This window comes from Papio anubis, chromosome 3 (assembly GCF_008728515.1).
Source record: "Papio anubis isolate 15944 chromosome 3, Panubis1.0, whole genome shotgun sequence".
Lineage (NCBI taxonomy): Eukaryota > Metazoa > Chordata > Mammalia > Primates > Cercopithecidae > Papio > Papio anubis.
Window position 1 is genome coordinate 131,207,156 of NC_044978.1, and position 24,086 is coordinate 131,231,241.

At 40.3% G+C, this 24,086-nt stretch overlaps 1 protein-coding gene and 1 pseudogene across 4 annotated transcripts in view; one reads left to right on the forward strand and one right to left on the reverse strand.

Moving 5' to 3' along the window:
• Positions 1-22,638, reverse strand: part of KLHL8 (kelch like family member 8) — a 59,607-nt gene extending 36,969 nt beyond the window's left edge. For 2 of the 4 annotated variants that reach the window (XM_021938440.2, XM_003898921.4), the window contains exon 1: positions 22,436-22,638. The gene's annotated coding sequence lies outside the window, so the exon portion shown is untranslated. The remainder of the gene's footprint in view (positions 1-22,435) is intronic. The other 2 variants (XM_009207139.4, XM_009207140.4) reach the window with 2 other exon arrangements.
• LOC103884473 lies at positions 8,017-9,390 on the forward strand (annotated as a pseudogene).
• Positions 22,639-24,086: the final 1,448 nt, after the last annotated feature.

Consider the following 24,086-nt stretch of genomic DNA (forward strand, 5'->3'; position numbering starts at 1 on the left):
AAGCCAGGCCCTCAGTCATATAGCTCCAAGGAAATGAATTCTGCCAATGACCTGAATAAGTGTGGAAGCAGATTTCTCCATAATTGAGCCTCTTCATAATACAGCCTGGCCAATAGCTTTATTGCAGTCTTATGAGATCCTAAGCAAAGGACCCAACTACACTGTGCCCAAACTCCTGATGCACGGCAACTGTGAGATAATAAATGCATATTATTTTAAGCCACTAAATTGTGGTAATTTGTTACACACAATAAAAAACGAATACAGACACCTTCTGTCAGGTCTAAAATGTTATCTGAGGAAAGCATCTATAGATATTCTAACAGGCACCAGTCACTGTAGTATCTCTTCTAAATTCACATTCCTGCTGTAAAATCAACAAAGAACAGATGGGACAAATAGAAAACAAATAGCATAATCAGGGCTTAAAAACTTTTTCTGTAAAAGGCCACAGAATAGATATTTTTGACTTTCTGGGCCATATGGGTCTCTATCACAACTACTGAACGCAGTCATTGTAACACAAAAGCAGTCACAGACAATAGTAAATAAATAAATATAGCCATGTTCCAATAAAACTTTAATTATTAAAAAAAAAAAAAAAACACTTAGTTGCTGGGTGTGGTGGCTCATGCCTGTAATCCCAGCACTCTGGGAGACTGAGGTGGGTGGGTTACCTGAGGTCAGGAGTTCGAGACCAGCCTGGCCAACATGGCGAAACCCCATCTCTACTAAAAAATACAAAAAACAGCCAGGCATGGTGGTGCACACCTGTAACCCCAGCTGCTTGGGAGGCTGAGACACGAGAATCACTTGAACCCGGGAGGCAGAGGTTGCAGTGAGCTGAGATCACACCACTGCACTCCAGCCTGGGCAACAGAATAAGACTGTGTCTCATAAAATAAAATAAAATAAAATAAAATAAAATAAAATAAAATAAAATAAAAGAATAAACACTTGGTGAGTGTGATTTAATCCCCAAGCTCATAGTTTGCTGATCCCTGAGTAAGATGTTGATTTAAACACAACAGTATCAATAATCACATTAAATATAAATGGACTAACCACTTCCAATTAAAGGCAGAGACTCAGGAATGCTACTCAGCAATAGGGACAAGCTATTGAAACATGTAACAACCCGGATGAATCTCAAAGTATGCTCAATAAAAAAAGCCATACAGTATGATTCTATCTATATAACATCCTCAAAATGACAAAGTTATAGAGGTGGAGAACAGATTATTGTTTGCCAGAGGTTAGGGAAGGATGAGAGGAGAGGAGTAGCTATGGCTATAAATGAGTAGTACAAGAGATACTTGTGATGGAACTATACTGTATCTTGATCATATGAATCTACACGTGATAACATACACATACACACGAATGCATGTAAAACAGGTGAAATTTGAATAAGATAGACAATGTATCAAAGTCAATTTCCTGGTATAAAAGTTATACAAGATGTTATCACTGAGGGACACTGGGTGAAGGAAATATAAGATCTATTATTTGTTAGCATTGCAAGTGAATCTACAATGGTCTCAAATAAAGACTTTTAAAAAGAGAGATTTTCAGATTGGATAAGAAAAAGCAAAATCCAACTATCAAATGCGTACAAGAAAAAAAATCTACTTTAAGCATAAAGACACAGTTAAAGGAACAGGATAGGAAGAAGACACACCATGCCAACAGTAACAACAACAACAACAAAACCCTAAAGAATTTTTTAAAAACTGAAGAGTAGCTATAATATCAAACACATAAAATTGTTAGTGATAAAAAACACTATATAAAAATATCACATGCAAAAGAAAGCAGTTGGACCCTTACTTTACACCATATACAAAATTAACTCAAAATTCATTAAAGACCTAAATGTAGCCCTGAAACCATAAAATGACTAGACTTGAAACCATAAAGCTACTGGAGGAAAACACACGGGGAAAAGGCTTCACAACATTGAATTTATCAATGATTTCTTGTGTATGACGTAAAAAACACAAGCAACAAAAGTAAACACAGACAAATGGGACATCAAACTTTAAAACTTCTGTGCAGCGAAACAATCAATCAATAGAGAAGAAAAGGCAACCTACAGAATGGAAGAAAATAGTATTTGCAAATATATACCTGGAAAGGGGTTAATATCCAGATATACAAAGAACTACAACTCAATTAAAAAAAAAAAAAAAAGAACCCAATTTTAAAATGGGCAAAAGGTTGGGTGCAACGGCTGGTGAATGACTGTTGTCCCAGCCACTTGGGAGGCTAAGGTAGGAGGATCACTTGAGCCCAGGACTTCAAGGTCAGCCTGGGCAATACAGCAAGCACCTGTCTCAAAACAAAACAAAACAAAACAAAACAAACAAAAACTAAAAACATGCCAGGTGTGGTGGCTCACTCCTATAATCCCAACACTGGTAGGCTGAGACTGGAGGACTGTTTGAGCCCAGGAGTTCGAGATCAGCCTGGGCAACACAGACCTTGTCTCTACAAAAAAAAACAAAAATTAGCTGGACGTGGTATCATGTGCCTATAGTCCCAGCAACTCAGGAGGCTAAGGTGGGAGGATCACTTGAGCTCAGGAATTCAAGGATGTAGTGAGCTGTAATCATGCCACTGAACTCCAGCCTGGGTGACAGAGTGAGACTCTGCCTCAAAAAAAAAAAAAAAAAGAAAAGAAAAAAAAAAAAAAAAAGGTAAAGGACTTCAACAGACATTTCTCCAAAGATGATACACAAATGGTCATGAAGTACAGCCCTTATTCAGTATCCTCAGAAGACTGATTGCAGAATCCCTGCAGATACCAAAATCCATGTATCCTTAAGTCCCTTATATAAACTGGTATGGTATTTGCATATAATCTATGTACATCCTCCTACATATTTTAAATTATCTCTAGATTACTTACGATACCTAAGACAATGTAAATGCTATGTAAATAGTTATTACATTGTATTTTTAAAATTTGTATTATTTTTATTGGATTAAAAATATTTTCAATCCATGTTTGGTTAAATCTGGGGATGTGTAACCTGCAGACACTGACAGTCAACTGTATATAAAAAGATGTTCAATATCATTAATCATCAGGGAGATGTAGATAAAAATCATGAGATATCACCTTACACCTGTTAGGATGGGGAAAGAAAGAAGTGTTGGCAAGGACTTAGAGAAACTGGAAACCCTTTCCACTGTTGGTGGGAATGTAAAATAGCTTCCATAGCTGCTTTGGAAACAGTATGGATAGCCCTCAAAAAGTTAGAAATAGTATTACCATATCCAGCAATTCCACTTCTCGGTACATATCCAAAAGAAGTGAGAACAGGATAGCAAAGACATATTTGCACACCCATGTTCACTGTGGCGTTATTTACAACAACCCAGAGGTAGAAGCAGCCTAAATGTCCATCATCAGAAAAATGGAAAAAGAAAATGTGACTTATACATACAATGGAATACCATTCAGATTCAAAAAAGATGAAAATCCTGTCATATGCTACAACATGGATGAATCTTAAGGATATTATACATAGTGAAATAAGCCAGAAACAGACAAGTTCCACTGATTCCACTTATATGAAGCATCTAAAGCAGTCAAATTCATAGAAAGTAAAATGGTAGCTGCCAAGAGGGGTGGAAAGAAGAGTTATTGTATCGTTTCAGTTTTGCAAGATAAAGTTCTAGAGATCTGTTGGACAACAATGTACATGTAGTTAACACTACTGTACTGTACACTTAAAAATTGTTAAGATGGTAAATTTTATGTTGTGTTTTTCACCGCAATAAAAAAAGACACTGCATAACGATAAAAGTGTCAATTCCCAAAGACATACTATAGTCTAAATGTGCATACACCTAACTTCAAATCTTCAAAATACACAAAGCAAAACCAAAAACAACAAAACGGAGAAACAGATAAATCCACAATTACAACTAAAGAGATTTCAACACTCCTCTTCAGTTACAGGACTAGTTAGCAGAGAATTAGCAATGACATAAAACAACAGAACACATCACCAACCAACTGGATTTCACAGGTGCTTATAGAACACTCCTCCCAACAAAAGCAGAATATACATTCTTTTCAAGTGCACGTGGACCTTATTATATAAGCCATATCCTGAGTCAATAAACAACCCTAAACAAATTTAAAAGAAATTACATTGTATAAAGTGTAGTCTCTGATCATAATGGAATTAAACTAGAAATAAGTAATAAAGACAACAGAAAACTCTCCAAATGCTTGCAAATTAAATGCACACATCTAAATAATCCATGGAGCATAGAGGAAGTCTTAAGAGAAATTAGAAATTTCTTCGTTAAGTTAGTTCTTAACTTACTATGGGTTAGGAGATTGAGACCATCCTGGCTAACATGGTGAAACCCCATCTCTACTAAAAAAATACAAAAAATTAGCCAGGCGTGGTGGCAGGCCCCAGCTACTCAGGAGGCTGAGGCAGGAGACTGGCGTGAACTCAGGAGGCAGAGCTTGCAGTGAGCTGAGATGCGCCACTGCACTCCAGCCTGGGCGACAAAGCGAGACTCCGTCTCAAAAAAAAAAAAAAAACAAAACAAGGTGAACACACAAAAAATTAATCATACCATAGCACACTGTAGCCTGGGACTTCCAGCCACCGCACCTGGCTATAGTTTCATATAGTTTCTGATGCATTTTATATAATATATAATATATAAAATATATTTTTATGTTATATATGTAACTACACCTAAAACAATAAAACTTTTTGAAGAAAACATAGGAGAAAAACTTCATGACTCGGGGTCAGGCTACTAGTTGTTAAATACGAAAGAAAAAACTGCTAAAATGGACTCCATCAAAATTAAAACCTTTTGCTATGAGAAAGACCCCATAAGAGAATAAAAAGACAAGCTCCAAACCAGGAGAAAAATGTTGGCAAATCACATATTTGACAAAAAATTTACATTTACATCCCAAATATATAAAACTTTCAAACTTAACAGTAAGAAAAACAACTCAATTAAAATATGGACCAAAGACTTAAGACACTTCACCAGTGAAGATATATGGATGGAAATAAGCACACAAAAAGATGTTCAACATCACTGCCATTAGATAAACGAAAATTAAAATAATGAACCAGGCCCAGTGGCATGCGCTTGTAGTCTCCGCTACATAGGATGACTGTTTAAGCCCAAGAGTTCAAAGTTGTAGTGCACTACCATCCGATCATGTCTGTAAATAGCCACTACACTCCAGCCTAAGCAACACAGCCCCTGCCACACCCCCATACACACACCCCACAATCTTAATGAAATACCACTACACATCTATTAGAGTGGCTAAAATAAACAATAATAACAATACCAAGTGCTAGTGAGGATGTGAAACACCTGGAATTTTCATATACTGCTGGTGGCAATGCAAAACAGCATCACTGTTCTAAAAAAAAAAAAAAAAAGGTGGAAGTTTCTTACGCAGTTAAACATACTCTTACACTATAACCCAGCAATCTGACTGCTGGCAATTTAACCGAGAAAAATGAAAGCTCGTGTTTGCACAAAAACTTGTACATGAAAATGTATAGCAGCTCTAGTCGCAATTGCTAAAAACTGAGAATAATCCAAATAACCTTCAACAAGTGAATGGATAAACTGTGGGTACACCCATACAATAGAACACTACCTTACAATAAAAAGGAACAAACTTGGTACATGCAACAACCTGGATGAATCTCAATGGCTGCTGAGTGAAACAGGCCAGTCTCAATAGGTTACTGCACATTCTACGATTCCATTTATATGATATCCTCAAAAGGACAAAATCATAGTGATGAAAAACAGATCCATGGCTGCCAGGGATGAGGGGCAGGGAAACAGTATGACTAAAAGGAGATGACAAAAAGAGTTTTATGGGATGATGAAACTATTTTGCATCTATTTCAAATGTTAATTTAAAATTGATTTGGGTGACGATGAGACAAATCTATACATTTGTTAAAATTCATGGACTTGTACCCCAAAAATCTCAATTTTGCTATAAGATAAAAAATAAAATGGAAAAAAAGAAAGTTGCATTCCAACATACTCATGATAAAACTCAAAAGACAAAGCAATATAATCACAAGCCACTCTACTGCTTAAGGGATCAATTAGCCCTAAAATAAAATGCAAAGGCCTGCCAGGCACAATGGCACACGCCTGTAATCTCAGCACTTTGAGAGGACAAGCTGGGAGGATCGCTTGGGCCCAGGAGTTTAAGACCAGCCTGGGCAACAGAGTGAGATTCAGTCTCTACAACAAATTTTAAAATTAGCCACGTGTGGTGGCACAAACTTGTAGTCCCAGCTACTTGGCAGCCTGAAGTGGGAGGATCGCTTCAGCCCAGGAGGTTGAGGCCACAGTGAGCTGTGATTATGCCTCTGCACTCCACCCGGGGTGATAGAGCAAGATTCTCACTCAAGAAACACACACACACACACACACACACACACACACACACACACAAAATAAAGGCAGACATCAGCATCACGACAGAAAACACTATCTGCCATCACTGTTCTAACTGCATGTAAATTAAATCATTTAGTCCTCACTACAACTCTATGAAGTAGCTACTTTTATTTTGCCCTTTATCCTCCCGCCTCAGCCCCACTGCCCAAGTAGCTGGAACTATAGGAATGCACTACCATACTGGGCTAATTTTTGTATTTTTTGTAGAGATGGGGTTTTGCCATGCTGCCCAGGCTGGTTTTCAACTCCTGGACTCTAGTCATCTGCCCACTTAGACCTCCCAAAATACTGGGACTACAGGCCTGAGCCACTGCACCCAGGAGTCTTCTTTCACTTAGTTTGCTATGCCATATTTTGTGCCCTATCTGAAGAAACTGAAGCACAGTGAGATGGAGTGAAGCCCAAGTAAGTGGTGGAGCCAGGATGTGAACCTAGGCAGCAGGGCTCCCAGCCTGTGCTATTAACTACCACACTACTGTTCAGAGCACTTTATAAGTGAAATATAATTACAGAACAAAATATATGAAAAACCAAGGTCCTTATCTTTTCCCTCACTATACCTTTAGATTCCCCTACTTTTATAAGTAGCAACACCATTTTCTCAGTTACCCTACTTCAAAATGTGAGCTATATTTGACTCTTCTCTCCACTTGCACAACCTATCCACTTCAATTCTCCTGGATTCTGCTTGGAAAAATCTCTATTCATCCATCCCTTTCTTCCTATTATCATTGAACTCTATTCTCTCTCATTGTACTCTAGTTCAGATCCACATATTAACCTGGATTGTAATGACTTCCCCTAACCAATCACCACATCCCTCCTTCCCATCACTGAACATCGATCAAGGATTAGATGCTGCTAGATTTATCTAACTCTAATTGTCCTTTCCAAACTGCTTAATGTATGTAGTTCAGCTTACCCTGGCATTCAAGGTCCTCATTGCTCTGGCTCTAGTCTACCTTCTTTTTCTCCATTTGTTTTTTACATAAAGTAGGGAAAGGGGGAAATAAGACAGAAAAACTACTTACTAAACCACTGTGCACCACCTATTTTGCCAGAAATCTTAAATATACTCTTGGTGAAGCATCACTTCATAGATGGTTCTAACATCCCTGACTTGCCCAAGGCCACACAGCTAGAAATGGTGGGAGATGGGGCTTCAATCCAGCTGTGATTAAGTTCATTCTTTTTCCACTACATCACAGATTTAATTATTCAGTTTTCCTCAAAGGTATTTGCAAGTGCTCAAGCTGTTCCTTGTGAGGGAATGATGTCAAGGCCCAGCTTAAATAATTCCTTTTTATGAATTCTTTTCTAATTCTCCCAACGGGATGTGATCTTTCTCATGAACCCCCATAGTACGCCGTATTTCTCTGACTAGTTGACTTTCTATCTTTTGTATTTTAGACTTGCCTGCTTAACACAGTGTACTCTTTCTTGAAGACTGTGTCTTAACAATATCTATGTATTTGCCCACAATGAGCCAGAGTCACGAGTGGCTGAATTAACACGATCTCTATGGGTTGGGTTTTTTTCCCCAATGTAAAAAATTGGGTCAACTTGGTTCTCTGCTCCTCCCATTCGACAGACAGCCGCATCTTCTCATGCATTTCCAGCTGCATCCCTGAGGTGAAGGTGAAGGCCGGAGTCAACGGATTTGGTTGTATTGGGTGCCTGGTCACCAGGGTGGCTTTGAATTCTGGCAAAGTGGATATTGTCGCCATCAATGACCGCTTCATTGACCTCGACTACATGATCTACGTGTTCCAGTATGATTTTACCCATGGCAAATTCCATGCACCGTCAAGGCTGAGAATGGCAAGCATGTCATCAGTAGAAATTCCATTACCATCTTCCAGGAGCGAGATCCCTCCAAAATCAAATGGGGCAATGCTGACGCTGAGTACGCTGTGGAGTCCACTGGTGTCTTCACCCCCATGAAGAAGGCTGGGGCTCCCTTGCAGGAAGGAGCCAAAAGGGTCATGAATCTCTGCCCCCTTTGCTGATGCCCCCATGTTCGTGATGGGCATGAACCATAAGAAGTATGACAACAGCCTCAAGATCATCAGCAATGCCTCCTGCACCACCAACTGCTTAGCACCCCTGGCCAATGTCATCCAAGACAACTTTGGTATCGTGGAAGGGCTCATGACCACAGTCCACGCCACACTGCCACCCAGAAGACTGTGGATGGCCCCTCTGGGAAACTGTGGCGTGACGGCTGCGGGGCTCTCCAGAGTATCATCCCTGTCTCTACCGGTGCTGCCAAGGCTGTAGGCAAGGCCCTCTCTGAGTTGAACAGGAAGCTCACTGGCATGGCCTTCTGTGTCACCACTGCCAATGTGTCGGTCATGAACCTGACCTGCCGTCTGGAAAAACCTGCCAAATACGATGACATCAAGAAGGTGGTGAAGCAGACATCGGAGGGCCCTCTCAAGGGCATCCTGGGCTACAATGAGCACCAGGCTGTCTCCTCCAACTTCAACAGCAACACCCACTCTTCCATCTTCAATGCTGGGGCTGGCATTGCCCTCAACAACCACTTTGTCAAGATAATTTCTTGGTATAGTGATGAATTTGACTACAGCAACAGTGTGGTGGACCTCATGGCTCACATGGCCTCCAAGAGTAAGACCACCAGACCACCAGCCCCAGTGAAAGCATGAGAGGAAGAGAGAGGCCCTCACTGCTGGGGAGTCCCTGCCACACTCAGTCCCCCACTACACTGAGAATCTCCCCTCCTCAGTGTCCATGCAGAACCCCTGAAGAGGGAGGGGCCTAGAAGCCCCACCTTGTGTGTACCATTAATAAAGTCCCCTATGCTTAGCCAAAAACAAACAAACAAAAAACAAACAAAACAAAACAAAACAAAAAACAAAAACCTGGGTCAACTCTTATTAGTTGGTGAGTCTTTTTCTTTTTTTTTTTTTTTTTTTTTTTTTAAGGCAGGGTCTCACTCTGCCGCCCAGGCTAGACTGCAGTGGTGCAATCTCAGCTTATCACAGCCTTGACCTCCCAGGCTCCAGCAATCCTACAGGCGTGCAACCACTATGCTGGGCTAATTTTTGTATTTTTTTGTAGAGATGGGGTTTTGCCATGTTGCCCAGGCTGGTCTTGAACTGCTGGACTCAGGCCATCTTCCCACCTGGGTCTCCCAAAATGCTGGGACTATAGGCCTGAGCCACTGAGCCCGGGAGTCTTCATTCTGTCATGCCATATTTTGTGTCCTACATGAGTATTATGACAGCAGGTATCACTAATATCTTATTTTTAAATTTTACTAAGTTAAAATGCATACAATTCAAAATGACCATATACTTTTTCCCCTTACATCAAACTACTCTAGCTCTATCTAGTGAAAGTTTTATTATTGTTGTCACAAAATGTTTCATTTGTCAGCGTACTATTTCTATGAAAAGGGCTTTAATAAATATTCATTTTTATAAAATTATTTTTACATTTGAATTCAGATTTGGGCAGGACACAACAGCTCACAATCTGTCTATACAAAATTCTCTTAAACAACTTTAAAAAATCTATTATATATAATAGAACAGGAAGACAGGAGCCGGAAAAGACTGCTTACTCAAAGACTATTCACTCTGCCTTAGGAACTCAGTAGACTTTAGGACTTATAAAGACTGTATATTAGTATCAAGTAAAAATGTAATTCAGCCTAAACTCCAGAATTTAAACAACCAGAATTTTTTTTAAAATACGCCTAAGATTCTGATTCTTAGGGAGAAAAATAAATGATATTCCTCCTTCTTCAAATATGTTAAAAGATTAAAAGCACAAAACAAGAGGGAGGAAAAAAAATGGACATCCGTGGTATGTCATTGTCATAACATGCTACAGATGTCCATTTCTATCACACACTGGCATGTTATGACAATGAAGCGGACAGGAAGTTGATTCCTTTTTTTTTTTTTTTTTGCTCCTCTAAGTGCCAGTAAAGGCGTATCGATCAACGAAATAGGAAGTCATGAAGAGAAAATACTTCAAACAGAAGCAGACAGGTTTATGGTTCAATGCAAAGCATATGTAACAAAACTAATATATTTTTATATGTAAACATTATTTACAATGAATTACAGAAAACAGGACTGACAGCAAAAGCTTAAAGATCCTATTATACTAAGCCAGACCACCTTATTCTCTTTCTGTAGCTTCCTTTGTACTTACAATTTTTATCACATTTAGCATGTGGTATCAGTATGTAATACCATTACACTGAATACTGTACTCACTTTATACTGTATTATCCTCATAACTCTTTGCAGCATAGTGACTGTGTTTTCATATTACACATTAATCAAAAGACTACTGAACAGAAAGAAGAATTCCAAATGGCACTTGGTGTTCTATTTTGTTTTTTTGTTGTTGTTGTTTTTTGTTTAGTTTTTTTTTTTTTTTTTTTTTTTTTAGGCAAGGCCTGGCTCTATTGGCCCAAGCTGGAGTGCAGTGGCACAATCTCGGCTCACTGCAACCTCCGATTTCCGGGCTCAAGCCATCCTCCCACCTCAGCCTTCTGAGTAGCTGGGACTATAGGTACACACCTCCACACCAGGCTAATTGTTGTATTTTCTGTAGAGATGGGGTTTCACCATGTTGCCCAGGCTGGTGGTGAACTCATGAGCTCCAGCAATCTGCCCGCTTCAGGCTACCAAAATGCTGGGATTACAGGCATGAGCCACTACGTCCAGCCCCAAATGGCACTTTGAAAGCACCTCTTTAAAAACTCAATGCCAGCTGGGTGCAGTGGCTCACACCTGTAATCCCAGCACTTTGGGAGGCTGAGGCAGGTGGATCACCTGAGGTCAGGAGTTCCAGACCAGCCTGGCCAACATGGTGAAACCTTGTCTCTAGTAAAAATACAAAAATTAGCCAGGCGTGGTGGCAGGCAATCCCAGCTACTTGGGAGGCTGAGGCAGGAGAATCGCTTGAACCCGGGAGGTGGAGGCTGTGGTGAGCCAAGATTGCTCCACTGCACTCCAGCCTGGGCCTACAGAGTGAGACTCCGTCTCAAACAAACAAACAAAAAAGTACAAATAAAAATAAAAAACCTCAATGCCATAATATAATTGCTGCTGCAGTACTCTATTAGACACAATCTTCTTTAAAGTAATTTTAAAGAAGATATTTTATAATTCAGTTTGATGAAGATTTTAAATGATACAAAATATTGTATTTTATAGCCGTATCTGATTAGTTTTAGAACTACAACTAAAAGCTGATGGAAGATGTGTGTACATTTACCAAAATCAACTCTTGCATATTTATGAAATAATAATTGGCCGGGTGCAGTGGCTCAAGCCTGTAATCCCAGCACTTTGGGAGGCCGAGGCGGGCAGATCACAAGGTCAGGAGATCGAGACCATCCTGGCTAACACAGTGAAACCCCATCTCTACTAAAAAAATACAAAAAAATTAGCTGGGTGTGGTGGCGGGCGCCTGTAGTCCCAGCTATTCAGGAGGCTGAGGCAGGAGAATGGCATGAACCTGGGAGGTGGAGCTTGCAGTGAGCCAAGATCACGCCACTGCACTCCAGCCTGGAGGACAGAGCGAGACTCCATCTCAAATAATAATAATAATAGTAATAATTTAAAAAGTTATTTGACAATTCAGTTAGGTGAAGACTTTGGATACAAGAAGATTATATTTTATAGCAGTACATGATTAATTTTAGACCTACACCTGAACGTTGATGGCAGATGTGTGTGCATTTACCAAAATTAACTCTTGCATACTTGTGAAATAACAAAATGGCAAACCCCACCTCACGTTCTATAGAGCAAAACCTGAATGTGTTTAATTTTCCACATACTTTAGGCTATTTTACACCTCTGCCTCCTTTCAGGTTTTCTGCTCTTTCTGAAATGCCCTTTACCACCACTCTCTCCTGCAAACTCTTGCTCATCTTCTAAGACTCAGCTCAGGTTCATCTGCTCAAGAAGCCCATCCCTAAAAATCTTCCCTATTCCTAGTGTACTTCCTCTGCACTCTCACAAAAATCTGGTTTTTTTTTTTTCATTGTACTTACCACAAAGAACATCATACTCAATTTTTGGTCAGATTTAAAATACTTATTACTTATAAGTGCCTATTCACTACTAGTCTTCCCTGTAACACTACATAAGCCCCTAAAGTAGAGGCACCATCTGTCTTCACTGCTATTATTCCCATGTTCAGTAAACACATTTAACACAATAAACAAACAGAAGTACTTAAAATATTTTTATAATGGATGAACAGATTATGAACACTAGAGATTTTTCTATTATAATCCAAATCAATGTATGCTTAAATAATTTTAACTAAACACTGTGCATAAGACATTTACTTCAATTTTTGAATCACTTTATTTCAAAGGTAATACTCTTCTTAAAATTTCCACTTTTACTTTTAAGTCAGGAAAAAAGTAGGCTATACTCATTATTTCCTTTTGATTAACATTTAAAATTTTGAGTCAAACAGTCTAAAATATACCAATAATTAAAGGAGAATCTGCTGGTTTGAAAAACTGTATAATAGCTTCAATAGTTCCTACTGAAAGTATACATGACTTCCAACAAGTTACTGCTGTGACTTTAAAAAATGTTTTTCTTGGCCAGGCACAGTGGCTCAAGCCTGTAATCCCAGCACTTTGGGAGGCCAAGGCAGGCAGATCACTTGAGCCCAGGAGTTTGAGACCAGGCTGGACAACAAAGCAAAACCCAATCTCTACAAAAAATACAAAAATAAGCTAGGCATGGTGGCACACACCTGTGGTCCCAGCTACTTGGAAGGCTGACGTGGGAGGATCACTTGAGCCTGGGAGGTGGAGGATGCAATGAGCCAAGATCACTGAGTTGGAAAGAATAATTTCCTAACTGGAAGTCAGGGAGTGCTGAAATTCAACATTGATAGGAGAGCCAATGGAGAGATCTAGTAGGCTACTGGAAAGACTGATAAGAGAGGTCACTGGTGCTAAAGTCAAAGTCATAGTTAAACTTAAGTGTGAATTAGATGCCTGAAACAGCTCGATGTCAGAGTTCTCCTTTAGACAGATGTGTTCGTGAAGAATAACTGAGTAGAGACCAACAATAACATGGCCTTCAGTTAGTAGTACAGCAACACTGTCTGCCTAAAACTGTCCTTACATATAGAAAAAAGGCAGATTATAATGAAAGGGAAAATGTGAATGAGATTATTAAAACATCCTTATTAATCAATGAAATTAAATATTGGAAAAGACAAAAAATAAAATAAAATTGGTAGGGCTGTCAGGAAATAAACACTCTCACATTGCTGTTCATATAAGCCTTCCCAGGCTCCATTTAGCTAAGATATCCAAAATCTTTTTAACTTACGTGCCCTCTCATGTACCAGTTCCACTTATTAAGAAATATCTTGATGGGCCGGGCGCGGTGGCTTAAGCCTGTAATCCCAGCACTTTGGGAGGCCGAGACGGGCGGATCACGAGGTCAGGAGATCGAGACCATCCTGGCTAACACGGTGAAACCCCGTCTCTACTAAAAAAATACAAAAAAATTAGCCGGGCGAGGTGGCGGGTGCCTGTAGTCCCAGCTACTCGGGAGGCTGACGCAGGAGAATGGCGTAAACCCGGGAGGCGGAGCTTACAGTGAGCCGAGACCCGGCCACTGCACTCCAGCCTGAGCGACAGAGCAAGACTCTGTCTCAAAAATAAATAAATAAATAAATAATAAAAATAAAAATAAAAATAAAGAAATATCTTGATGACTTAGGCTGTGAGTTATACAACCTAGCAATTTTTTGAAAACTGAAATGCATAAAACAACCAGTTACCAATGAGCTGGGAGAACTGCTTGAGCCTACTAGGAGTTCAAGACCAGCCTGAGAAACACAGTGAGAGCCAGTCTTGACAAAAATTAAAAAATTAGCCAAGTGTGGTGGCTTGCACCTGTAGTCCCAGCTACTCGGGGGCCTGAGGTAGGAGGATCATCTGAGCCCAGGGAGGTCAAGGCTGTAGTGAGTCATGATCTTGCCACTGGACTCCAGCCTAAGCAACAGAGTGAGACCTCATCTCAAAAAAAAAAAAAAAAAAAAAAAAAAGTTGTTCTTAACAATAGCACTTACAGTCTTTACAGTCATGTGCTGCATGACCAGTGTTCTGGTCATGATGATGGTGACCAATGCATAGATGATAGTTCCATAAAATTGTAACACTTTATTTTTGCTGTACCTTTTCTGTTTAGACACACAAATAGGTAACGACTGTGTTACAGTATTGATTATAGTATTCAGTACAGTAACATGCTATACAGGTTTGTAACCCAGGAGCAACAGGCTACACCACATAGCTTAGGTGTGTAGCAGGCTATACCACCTAGGTTTGTGTAAGTATACTCTGTGACGTTTGCACAATGACAAAATTGCCTATTAACATGTTTCTTAAGAGTGTATCCCCATCCTTAAATGATATATGCAATATTAGATACTACTATTATCAAAGTCTGCTTGTTAAATACTAATGTCATTTCTAGGGTCTATAAGCAACATTTTCACTACATTGAATACTTTGTAAGATGTTTATTTTGGGATCTGTTTTATTAAAACGGAATTCCATTGACACCTTACAGTAATCATTTCCTTGTTTGAACTGGGCCACTTAGTTTATCACAGTCATAGTGGTCTAAAAGTCTAGTACAAAGTAGTAAAAGAAAGATCTTGAATTTTACCTAAATATGCGAACTACATGCGTGAACCTTAAGAGGGGCCTATATTACTCATTATTTTTACTTGAGAATGTCAGAGAAGTGACAGGGTTGTACTTAAGATAACAAGGCCTACTAAAAATTAATTTATCAATAATTTGTTGTCAAGTATCAAAGTATGGAATACTTCACACTGGATGTCTGAAATTGAACAAAAAGCACAAAGCTGAATACTTACTGAAGGGATAGCTATGCCAACCAGGGACTGACGCTCTGAATAGAGCACATTGCTGATCTTACACAGAGTTTAGTGGGTAGCATGGGATTCAGGGATCAGCGGACTTTCAGAGGCTTATTAACATAGTTACTGACATTAGATTACTACTAGCTAGCTACATTACTGGGAAGTTACCTAATCTCTCTGGGTCTCAGTGTCTTTATTTTTAAAAGAACACAGCATGGCTGTGTTCCAATAAAACTTTGTTTACAAAAACAGGCAGCAAGCTTGGTTTAGCCTACAGGCAGCAGGTAATCAGTTTCCTTCTCGTTCAAAATTATAGTAGCACATTTTGCTGTTTAAAATTATAGAAGCTGTTGCCTTGCTTTTGAGAGAAGTCTGTCAGCCATACGTGACACAAGGCAGATAAACTGGTGGCTAGCAGCAGAGACTTTAGAGCTAGACAGTTTTGGGATTCGGTGTTAATTGTACAGCCTTGGGCAAGTTACTTAAAATTACTCTGAGCCTCGGCTCTAAGGTTGCTGTGAGGGGTAAGTGAAGTAATGTATATAAAGTACTTAGCTCTGCATCTAGTACACAGTAAGCATTCAATAAACAAATGTTATTACTTTTACAAATTATGTGATCCTGAGTCCTTGGTCAGGAACACAGTCCGGCAATCAACATTTTTTTCCAGCAAAGAAATAAAATATGCTTTATAATGCTCTACATGAGACTGCAATTATTAGAAACCCACCATAGAAAAGATGATAATACCCTAAGTCATCTTTTTTGTAAAATGACAACAGCCAGCATTAATTGGGTGCTTCTATCTACTTATTAGTTGTATATTCGTTGTACAATATTGGTTACGTTACATAATGTTTTATTAGCTTTAGTTTCCTCATCTGTAAAAATGAGGAAAATAAAAGTACCAACCTCATAGGATTGCTATAAAGCTTAAATGAGTTAACAAAGTGGCACATAACAGATATATGTATATATGTATGTATGTATATAATTGTCACCATGAGTTAAATACTTACATGTATTCATTTGAATCCTCAGGATAACTGAAAAAGGTAAAATTCCTATTTGTTTACAGCTTTGGATAATGAGACTCAGAGAAGTTAAGACACCTACCCAAGGCCTCATAGCTATGAAGTGCAACGTCCAGGATTCAAAAGAGACTTGCCTCACTACAAAGCCCAAGCTCTTATAACTAGGCCAAAGACAGAATTAATGTTATCTCCGTATGGAGGTGCCTATGTGTAAATGACAATGAGAACCAAAATAGTGGTATTAATAATATTCTCCTTATACAGGAAATGTTTCAGGAATTTTTAAAGGTTTTTTTTTTTTTTTTTTTTTTGAGACGGAGTCTTGCTCTGTCACCCAGGCTGGAGTGCAGTGGCACAATCTCATCTCACTGCAGCCTCCTCCTCCTGGGTTCACATGATCCTCCAGCCTCCACCTCTCAAGTGCTGGGATTACAACTGTGCACCACCATGCCCAGCTAATTTTTGTATTTTTAGTAGAGACAGGGTTTCACCATGTTGACCAGGCTGGTCTTGAACTCCTGGCCTCAAGTGATCCACCTACCTTGGCCTCCCACAGTGCTGGAATTACAGATGTGAGCCACCCCACTCGGCCAGAAGTTTAAAAGTTTAAGTGTAGAAGAACCCATACAAATCACTGATCTTAAAATGATAGGATTCCCATAGGTAAAATTTTTGCTGAAATTATTCCCTTTTATTTTCCATATCTAATTAACTTAATTCAAACTTTCATTATTAAAGTTAAGCAATCCTCTGCACTAAAATAACTAAAGATCCAACATAGTGACTTATCATTTACATATAAAGTATGCTGCAATACTGGCATTCATCTCTACTGCTAATCTTTGAGGTCTATTTAAGACTTCTCAGACTATTTTTACAAAGAACCATGCTTCTGCTACTTTATTCTATAAATTCCCAAATATTAGTTTAGAACCTTGAACTCCGAAAAACATTTAAACTGTAAATGAAAATATTAATATCAAAGGAAAAAAAACTCAAGGAAAAAGACATTACTTGATAGATTCATTCACAAGTTTGTATACCATCACTGGATCCACCTCATACTCTTCCAGCCTTGGGAATGCTACTGGTAACTGATCCAGAACAGAACTTGGTTTTACACTGTAAAGCCTTATAGCCCAGCAATCATTATACAAGGAAAACAGGGCAAAATTCCAAATTCTTATTCTTATAAGAATAAACTAAGGTTTAAAAGTATATCTGATTCAGAAATTCCAAAAAAGCAAATAAGTTTTAAATGTTATAAATGAAAATTACAAATTATAATATAATCTACAAAAGCAAACTGTAAATTTCTTGAAAACATACATATCCATCTTTCCAAACTAGAAATACTAAAAGTCAAAGTGATAATCAATTAGGATTTAATATAATTTTATACTCTATGATATACAAGAAATATACAACAGATTATGTATATATCATCATCTAGTTTGAAAGATTAAATTCTTAATTTTCTTTAACATTGGGTGTTTTGTTGTGAAAACAAAGAACATCCAAATTTAGAATAAACAAGCCAAATTATCTTTTGGCATTTTAAATAATATTCCGACATGCTGGATTGTATTAAAAGTCCCATTCTCTGCCCCACTGTATTGCCCATCAAGGCTGGGGGTGGGGAAGAAGAGAGGAGTAGACAATATCTGCCTAATCATAATGAAGGTACCACTTCCAGGTAGAAGTAGCAGCACTATTATTCATATAAAGGTAGTGTATCATAAATATCAACTTCTAGCTTTGGAAGAAAAACAGGCACTCAGTGCTTCAAAAATAACCTGTTTTCTTTCCTTTCCGCAATATAAGCTGTTTCTCTTTCCTTTCCACAAAAAACTAATTTTAAAAATAATCTCTAACATTTTTACTAAAGAAACTTGCCTAGATCATTGAAGCTAATGGTTTCCTAAACCTTTAGTGGGAACAAGATCATGTTGCTCTTTTAATTTAATTTCTCCCCAGAAAAGTAAAATTTTCATTTAATTTCTCCCCAGAAAAGTACAAATTTTCATTTAATTTCTCCCCAGAAAAGTATAAATAGTAGAGTTCACAGACCCTTGAAAGACCATTTATTCGCACGCTAACAGATGCAGGTTAAGAGTCAGAGAGATGAAGTAGAAAATTTCCCAAGGTCCCTCCAACCCTCTTCCATAATTATCTCTCTGACTCATAAGAACCAACTAAATCATTCATAACCAAACCAAACAATATACTTTCTTGGATGACCAACCCATTAAAAAAAAAAAAAAAAAAAAAAAGCAGCTGACAGTATCTACGTAGCAATATCCACCAGAAAATAATTTGTACAGGCAGCATTTTTAAATGCAGCATGTGACTAGTAATATCAATGCATATTATAGTTGATTACAGCTTACAGAATGCTTTCACATACAACACCAAATAATCCTCAATTCTGGTAAAACAGAAGTACATATTATTTTTATCCCCCTTCCACAGCTAAGGAAAGAGGTTTAGAAAATTACTTGCCATGCTCACACAGCCAATAAGCGGAGATCTGGGATTCTAATAGAGAATTGTGTAGTAAACCAGAAGTGAGCTCAGAACATTATTATAGTCGGGTGCTTCCATAAAAGTCCCTCAAAACAGAGAAAACCGAATTTTTAAAAACAGACTAATGGGTGACATTTTTATTGTAGACACATCTTGACATGAGTAAACAAAAATTAATTTATTTAAAATGCTCAACTCCCTCGGTTTTTTGGTTAATAAAAAACATTTTGTTCAGAAAAAAAAAAAGAAAGACATGGTCAAGTGAATTTTAGCAATTGAAAACAACATTTTATTTTATGAAACATTTATCCTCCCTTATCTCTCGCTTTTTTTTTTTTTTTTTTTTTTGGAAATAGGCTCTGATTCTGTCACCCAGGCTGGAGTACAGTGGTGCAATCATGGCCCACTTCAGCGGCACAATCATGGCTCACCGCAGCCTTGACCTCCCTTGACTCTGGTGATCCTCCCACCTCAGTCTCCCAAGTAGCTGGGACCACAGGTGCACACCACCACATATAGCTAATTTTTATTTATTTACTATTTATTTATTTATTTATTTTTGTAGAGACAGGGTTTCGTGATGTTGTGCAGACTGGTCTTGAACTCCTGGGATCAAGCAATTGGCCTGCTTTGGCTTCCAAAAGTGCTAAGATTACAAGCATGAGCCACTGAGCCTGATCTTTTTTTTTTTTTTTTTTAAATACAGAGACAGGTCTCACTTTGTTGCCCAGGATGGTCTCGAACTACTGGACTCAAGCGATCCTCCTGCCTCGATCTCCCAAATTGCTGCGATTACAGGTATGAGTTACCACGTGGGGCCCTTTAGTTCTTAAAACACAAAAATAAATGTGACTCTTTTGGGAATTCCAATATAAGTAACCAAAAATTTAAACATTCAATTTATAAAACACAAAAACTATCTGAAATTAAAGTTTAAGATGTCTGCAATAGTCTCTTTAATCTTTTTAAAATGACAATATCCATTTCAGTTCTCTACAACTCTCAAAAGTTCTTAATAAAAACAAAAAGGTTATTTGCCCAAACCCACAGAATGTTTAACACCAAGACTGAACCCTAACTGTGGATATGACAATGATATGTCAATGTAGGTTCATCAACTGTAATATATGTACCACTCTGATGGGGATTTTGGCTCTGTAGGGGTAGGCGATACATGAGAAATCTGTATACCTTCCACTCAGTTTTGCTATGAACTTACAACTGCTCTAAAAAATAAAATTCATTTTTCAAAATAGCAGGTGGGATCAAAATTTACCCAACTTTTTTTTTTTTTTTTTTTTTGAGACGGAGTCTCGCTCTATTGCCAGGCTGGAGTGCAGCTGCGTGATCTCAATCAGGAGATTCCACCTCCCAGGTTCAAGCGATTCCCCTGCCTCAGCCTCCGGAGTAGCTTGGACTACAGGCACGCGCCACCACGACCAGCTAATTTTTTTGCATCTTTAGTAGAGACGGGGTTTCACCATGTTGGCCACGATGGTCTTGATGTCCTGACCTCTTGATCCGCCCGCCTCAGCCTCCCAAAGTGTTGGGATTACAGGCATGAGCCACCGCGCCCAGCCCCAACTTTCTTCTTAATGAATGAAGAAATACTGTTTTTAAAAAATTCCCTCACTGAATGTGAACTGAGTTTCTTGTCAAAAAATGTGCAATTGTTACAGAATATATAATCTTAACCAATTATCAGTAAGCTTATCAAACGCTAAAAGAATTGGCAGCTTTAAAAATTAAAAGGATGAAGCTAAGTGCTCATATGTAGTTGAATAGAGTATCCTGAGACGTTTTTTTCTTTTTTTGAGATGGAGTCTCACTCTGTCACCCAGGCTGGAGCGCAGTGGCATGATCTCGGCTCACTCCAACCTCTGTCTCCCGGGTTCAAGCCATTCTCCTGTCTTAGCCTCCCGAGTAGCTGAGACTACAGGCATGTGCCACCACGCTCGGCTAACTTTTGTATTTTTAATAGAGACGGGGTTTTACCATGTTGGCCAGACTGGTCTCGAAAATCCTGACCTCAAGTGATCCCCGCGCCTCAGCCTCCCAAAGTGCTGGGATTACAGGCGTGAGCCACTGCACCTGGCCCCTGAGACACTTCTTTTTATATTTAGGCTTAGGCAATTTGGTATCTTGAAAGCAATTTTTTAAAACAGTGACTAAATAAATAAAGTGACTAAAAGTTTGAAGTTTGAACTGGGTCAGTTTGACAAATTAAGGAGGGTGCCAGGAGGAAGTCTGAGGAAAAGCAGCAGCTTAATGCCACCGCCATCTCCAAGCAGCTTTCCAGGTGCCAGCAGTGTTAGCAGCAGTCCTCTGCGTACCCAAGAGTACCGCAGGGCCGGAACATGAGAAAGTTGCGGGAAGAGGATTACCTTCTAGAGAGAGGATAAAGAACACCGAGAGTCCAACAATTACCATCTTGTATGGGAGAAAAACAATGCAAAGGAAAAAACGTGCAACCAGCAGATAAAATACTTATGTCAACCCAGGTTCTAAGGACCTTTTCCCAAAGCATCCCTCTAAACTGGTGACATTAGCTTAGGGCAAAGAGTCAAAACTAAAGTTAGCCATGAACACAGATGAAAACACCGAACGTTTCTACGAAAAGTCACCCGATTAAACATTGTCAGGAGGGAAAAACAGTGCAAGTCCAGTAAAGCACGAGGCACGTAGAAAATTCAAGTTATGTAGTCAAATCGCTCTCTGAAGAAACCAGCAAGACAACTGAGCCCAGCACGGAGTGGAAGGCGTAAAGAGCTGTCATCGTCTCGGTAACAACTCCATCCGGCGGCTGCGCGTCTAGAAAGAGGCTGCGGTTCCTGGTTCCACACCAGGAGGCACTCTCCACAAAGTCTACACCGCCGCGCCCGGGCAGGCACCTCCAGCGCGGCCAGCAAGCCCCCCGAGTGGGGAGAGGAAGTGCCTTCCTCGCCTCGTCCCCGCGCGGCGCGGGCCGGAGGTGGCCCACTCGCCCCGCCCCCGCAGGCAGCGGCTCCAGGGGGCTTCCGGCCGCCTTCCCGGGGCCCCGAACCCGCGCCAGCCGCACAGTGCCTGCCCTCTCCCTGGACCCCGCTAAGCACCTGCCTGGGTCCCTCTTCGAAAGACCGGGAGGAGGGAGCCAAGGAGGCGCCGGCGAGGCTGACAGAGCCAGAGGCTGGGGCTCCTCTCCGGGAGCCGGGAGCGTAATCCTGCTCCTCCGGCCAATGGGGGCGACAGAAGCCGTGCAAGGGAGCTCCGGGGCTGGAGCTCTTGCTGTCAGGCCCCAAGCCCTCTCAGCTGTGGAGTTTCGGTTGGTGCACGAGGGCTCGAATTTCCTTCGCACGCCAGAGATCCGGGACCAGACGGTGTTGCGACTTCGGGGCTGGGGTGAGGGAGGGCTCCGCGCGAGCGGACGGCACCGCACAAAGGAAGAGGGGACTGAGGGGAGACAAGCGTCCCGTTACCTCGATCTTTCGACCCTCCGCTCTATTCTTCCTGGTGTCGCTAAGGTTGCAGCCACGTTACCCGGCTCCCGGAGCCCCGGCCGCCCTCAGCGGCACCTCACCAGCCCTGCGCCAGCACCCGGCGGAGGCGCGCTCTCCTGCACTGCCCCGCAGAGCCCTGGCGGGCGCTTGGCGTCTTCTCACCTCAGCCCCCGCGAGTGGCGGCCTCCGGGGGCGGGGCGAGCTGGGCGGGGCAGGCTGCGCGGGGCTGCGCACGGCACTCTGGGAAGTGTGGTTCTCGTAACCTCCTCCCGGAGTCCACCCCACGACCTCGCCCCCGCGGCTCCCGGGTCTCAGGGACTGGGCGGTGTTGCCCGGCCTGGTGAAGGCGGACCAGGGCGTGGCGGACGTCCCCGTAACAAATCTTGAAATAAAACACTGCATGAATACCTTTGAGCTTATCCATGCTTCACTTCTGTGGCAGTACAAAATTTAGTCTCTTTTTATGTCCACCAAATCCCCTTCTGCGGTTGTGAGTGTTCCTGGGATTTATGTCTTTGAAAAAAGAAGGGGAAAAAAAGGTTTGCGTTTATTCCTGTGTCACTTTCACCACGTGCTCTACCAAGGATATACAAAACAACTTGTGTTTACAAATACACACCCACAGTTTGTAAACTTAAGGAAGCAGTTGATTGACCTGAGAGCTCGCTGCTAAAAAGCAGTGGAAGTGCGCGGTGGCTTCACGCCTGTAATCCCAGCACTTTGGGAGGCCGAGACGGGCGGATCACGAGGTCAAGAGATCGAGACCATCCTGGCCAACATGGAGAAACCCGTCTCTACTAAAAATACAAAAATTAGCTGAGCGTGGTGGTGCGTGCCTGTAGTCCCAGCTATTCGCAAGGCTGAGGCAGGAGAATTGCTTGAACCCGGGAGTAGGAGGTTGCAGTGAGCTGAGATTGTGCCTCTGCACTCCAGCCTGGTGACACAGCAAGAGTCCGTCAAAATAAAAAATAAAATAAAATAAAACAGTGCAAGTAAAAATGCTGTGAATCAATTTTTCTATAGTGTTAATAAAGTGGAATGCGTGAGGCGGGAGATCAAGAGACAGTAAAAAAAAAACAAAAGTTTTTTAAAGAATGATATTCCCCTAAATGTGTCTTTTGCCAGACTAAACTTTCACAATCTTAGGAATCTATTTCAGAATAAATTTAATCCTAGGACCTTTATTAACACATATGAACATTAGCACATTTATTTTAATAGAAATGAACATACATATCTGTATATATATATGCATCTTCTATAAACACCCAAAACAACTATTTGAATTTGAAATTTTATTTCTAGAAAAAAATCACTTTATTTACATTGAAATATAAATAATTCTTAATATTTCAAAATATTCCTCTTTAGAGCATTAGTATTTTGCACATTTAATGCAAATACCTTTAGAAAAATAGAGTAAGATGAGTTTTAAAGAAGTATGCAGTGAAGAAAAGTCATAAAATGTATCTGGAAGGTGATGTAAAAATTGTTGGGGCTCAGAAACCAAATATGGTGCTTTGCCACACTGAACTGAGGAAGCAGCTTCACGGTCTCTTTTACCTTCCCCACTACCCTTCCTGCCTCTCAATTCTTTGTCTCTCCCAAAGCACCAAATGAAGTCCTCTGA